General features: G+C 39.7%; 1 long non-coding RNA gene across 4 annotated transcripts in view; it reads right to left on the reverse strand.

Moving 5' to 3' along the window:
* Positions 1–4,848, reverse strand: part of LOC122995185 — a 37,520-nt gene that overhangs the window by 3,236 nt on the left and 29,436 nt on the right. The gene's annotated exons all lie outside the window — the stretch shown is intronic.

Consider the following 4,848-nt stretch of genomic DNA (forward strand, 5'->3'; position numbering starts at 1 on the left):
AATTTATTGAAACCCAGTGCAACAACTAAAATGCAGCCCTAAAACCACCATACTCAGTCAAAACAACATGCAGATACAGTTTTAACAGAAATCAAATATTAAATGAATATTCTAAGCTTCAGTAGTGTTGCAGATCAATTACATTGGATTGCATTATAATCATAATCATGTTTCTGTAATGTGATGTAAGTGTGCCACTGAGTGAGTTAATGCATAGTTGCACCAACGTCACTGAGACAGATTTGCTGTTTTTAGCAAATCAAGTAAATGTGATTAAGTAAGCAAAAAACACGATAAACATCCAACACATTCATGGACAGACGTCTGTGGATGTGGGGCAGCTGGACTCCAGCTCTCAATCACATAATTATGTTACTACATTATTTACAATAATATAAATACTATTATTCCACTTTAATCTGTCTTTCCTGTAACTCATGGCGGATGTGGCTGACACTGATTGAGGGCATGATGATGTCTCTCAGCTATGTGAGATTACATCATAAAAAACTCATAGTCAAACTGCTCAACTGATGAGGTCTGTCTTTGATGAGAAGGACCTCAGAGCTCTACTTGTGTGATTTTAAAAGTGTTAGGATAATGTCATCATGTTGGTGATTGATCTTTTCCCGCTTTTGATAATTAGGCCTTTTTTATTGCAAACATAAAGATGTTCTAACTGCAAACTCATTAGCTGGGAAATGAACACCGACTGTGGCAAAAGATTATTATTTTTTCTTGTAGGCACACATTTTTGTGAGTTTTTGGACCTTGTGCTTTGCTCAGTAACTCAAAAAAGTGATTTTTTTTGTGTTATGGATTCTTTGACAACTAAAATAGGAGTTCCACACACTGTCAATTCTCCAGCGGGGTTTGTATTAAAGGTCACTTCTTCTATATATCATGAAGGTCAGAAGAACTGAACATTGTTTTGAATAGAAATGCTGGGAGCAGACAGAGCTGCAGAACTACGTGTCGTAACCCTGTAGACTTCCTTTCTTTTGCATCAGTCTTGAGAAGCGACTGGTCTGCCAGTCTGACACAATAACAAAAGAAAAAAACACAAGAGTTCATAACTGTATATTGCAGTGCTACACAGCCATTTAGCCAGAACCAGAAATAACATTTCATTATAAATTTTCCACATAATAAATAAATAAAATAAAAATGCCTAATAATCTTCCATGAAATACGTGTTTGCACTGGCTTGTTCAAATCTAATGGCATTTATTAAAGCATAGCTAGTCTAAATTATTGTTCTGTTTACAAAGTTCGCTTTCTAAAAACCATTTCATCAACATGAGATTATTATTTGTCATCCATATTTCCCAGCTCTACTATTTTGCTGTATTGTATTGTACATGCTGGGGCTGGATGCAAAGCATACGGGGATATGCTCCAGCTCTCTGAGAAGGAATAAGCAGGTAAAGAGAATGGCTGATTAAAAAAAAAAAAAAAAAAAAAAGATACTTTACTGATCCTTTCAGGTCTTTTAGATTCTCAGAGTCTGTGTGACTACTTCAAATAATTCAGCACTGCCCTTCTGTTCCTGCTGCTCTGAAATGAAAGAGAACTACACAAGTGTGAACCACTCACAATGAACATGTATTATCTCTGTCGTACAAGACAGAGCAGCAAAAGAAAACTTTTTGAGGTGATGAAAGGTCATTGCAGCAATATATAATTGGTAGGAAAGACATTTTACATATTAATAGTGGGGACACAAGGATTCGGCTGACAGTCGTTAATACAAGGTTGAATTTTGACACATTAAGAGGTTTACAGATGTTTTCAGTGAACATACTGAAAACATTTACACCTTAAGAATATGCAGTATATGCAGGATGTGAAATGTGCCTCACTGCCTTTTCACACATTTACACTGCAGGTGTTGAATGTGCTGTGTTAATTATTCACATTATCACATTTACACATCATTATATTTCCAAGTGCAGGAGGTGCAGGCGTCTCTATAACTTATCCACTGAACTGTTGCCTGAACTGAGCTGTTTATATGGGAGACTTTTCTCCACACATTACAGGTCACAGGTGAAAAGGAGCCTGAACTGAGACATGTTGGGTGAAGTATCTCCAGTGTTGGCAGCAAGAGAAAAATGAACCAGTAATGCAAGAAGGGTGAGTTGTGATTTTTCCTCTGTGTGGAAGCTGTGAGACACACATTTCCAAAGTTATAAATGCACAGAGGAAACTGGGTGATGTTTTACCACTGGTCAGTTATAATTCCTCTAATCACGATATGTGTGGTGGGCCAGCTCAATATATCCACAGCCAGGATTTTTCTCCAAGGTTGCAAGTGGGCACAATTTACCCACAAAAACAACCTGGTGGAGAACTGTGACCTCGGAACTGAAAACAGCTAATCTAACTTGGGGCGAAGAACAACATGCTGCACAGGATGGGACCAGATGGAAGCAGATAGTCGCAGCCTTATGTTCCACAGGGAACGAAGGGGATTAAATACGTAAGTGAGCACAGGCGGTCATAGTGCCGGCTGGTTAGCATACAGTTTCTGCCAAATTGCTGTTTGGCTACAGTTGGTGATATCATTGTTAAACTACAACAGCATCTATGTGAATCTTTCACAGAGCTTTGAAATAAGGATGCAAATTTTTTTTGGTAAATTTGAAACTGGAACAGAATGCAGATTGCAGGAGAAGAGGCTTCATAGTTGTGGCTCAAAAAGCAGCTGATAAAAGCAACTAAAGGTGTTTATGAAGGACCGCAGAGATATATGCACTCCCAGCTGGGCACAAATATGCAAAACACTAACCCCTGATTGGGTGCAAATGAGCTGACAACAAAGGACCACTTTCCAGGGGCTCTTGCTGACTACACACTTAATGCCCCTCTGCCTTAGATCTAAAAGGCATGTGTCAGGTCTGTAAGCCTGATACTGTACAATGCAGCTGATGAGGCAAAACCCTGAGTGATGTGTAAACTGTGTCATGGCCTAGTCAGTGTGGAGAGAGCAAAGACAGTGAGATGCTGGTGCCACTCTTGCCTCTGCTGGGGAAGCACGAGCAAAGCAGGACAGGAGGCCGCCTCGAGCCAGGGAGGGCAGCATAACGGGAGGAACGGCTATCCAGAGGGCCTGTGGGTGTCAAGTAGATCCTGCAGGTCATCAACATTCTCACTGTAGATAAAGGAGGGCAGAAATGTCTCAAAGGTGAACTGTGTGAAAAGGGGAGCCGACAGAAGAGCTAGCTGCTCATCTCCAGAGCATGCTACCACCTGACTGCGCGGTGAGTGTCTTCATCGGTCTCCAGGTGCTGAGGTGTGAAGCAATAGTGCTGCCTGTTAGAGTGCAGAGCACGTATGGAACAGATCTGAGTCCTTCAGCTCGATTTATTCCATTATATCTGGATGTGTAAGTCCTGGGATAGCTGAATGTCTCTGCTTGCCTCTCTCAGCAGCCGTGACAGTTAAAATTGCTCTAACAGCTAAAATTAGTCTGGAACTGGAGGCTCTATTCTCCTTTCTGATTTCACACGATGAGAAGATCATTTCCTGATCAGCATGACATCCGCGTCAATCATCTCCTCTACTTGTGAAGCAAGAAATGTGGATTTTTTTTCTGTTCAAGCGAAGACGGCTTTGCCAGAAATAACACACAGATACAGCTAATGGTGTGTGTGTGTGTGTGTGCACATTTCAGAATACTCTTAATGGAAACCGAACTAAAGACAAGCGTGACAAAACTGATCATTTGGTAAAAAATGACATGCAATGTTTGAAAAATAATGTAGGAAAAATAATGTAGGCATCTATATCATGAATATATTATAATAACATCATCTTTAACAACAAAAAAAGTTCATGTGGCAATTTTTGAAAATGCACCACTTAACTACTAACTGGAATATAACTATGCACATTTACTCAAGTACTGTACTTAACTACAGTTTTCAGGTACTTGAACTTTACTTTCTCCATGTACTTCACTATATTTTAAGTTACTATGAAAAGTACATATTTCTGTAATGTTTCTACAGTGTGTTATATATACATATTATTATAGTGCTTAACAGTGTAGGAGGAAGTATTCTCTACTGGTATATATATAATATATATAGCTATTACATGAATTATGGTCTAAGTATTTTACTGTAGTAGTTTGTCGAGGTGGAGCTAACTTATATTATTTCATATTGTTGTGTAGTTTAATCTATAACTGTGCATCACATTTTATGAGGTCATCATAAATTTTATACATAAAATCTTAAACTGTAAAGTAACCCAACTAACTAAAGCTGTCAAATAAATTCAGTGCAGTAAAAAAGTACTATATTTCTCTCTGAAATATAGTGGAGTAAAAAGTTCAACATGAATCTGAAAATCTCAAGTACAAGTACATCAAATCTAAGTACAGTACTTGAGTGAATGTATTCATATTCCACCTCTGGTGCTCAATAGTGAGCTGATCTTTCATGCACTTTAAGATATTTTTATTCAATGACATCTCACGCAAACTAAGTACGAGTTGTTATCTGGCAGGTTTCATCATCATCATCAACATCATCATCATCATCATCATCATCATCATCATCATCATCATCATCACCATCATCATCACCATCATTATCATCATATTCCCCCTCCTCGTCCTCCTCTTCCTCCTCCTTCTCCTCCTCCTTCAGCCCGCACGTGCTGCGTGCTCGCCCCTGAGCCCTTCATCTCGTGTGTTTCGCCATTGGTCTGGGATGATGTCATCCACAGTAGAGACAATAGAGCCCACCCCCCCTCCTCCCCCTCCCCCTCCTCCTCCTCCCCCGCCCCCCCAGTCAGTGTCTGCTCACACACGCATCGCAGCGCAGAGTGACACACGCT

The sequence above is a fragment of the Thunnus albacares genome, chromosome 13 (assembly GCF_914725855.1).
Source record: "Thunnus albacares chromosome 13, fThuAlb1.1, whole genome shotgun sequence".
Lineage (NCBI taxonomy): Eukaryota > Metazoa > Chordata > Actinopteri > Scombriformes > Scombridae > Thunnus > Thunnus albacares.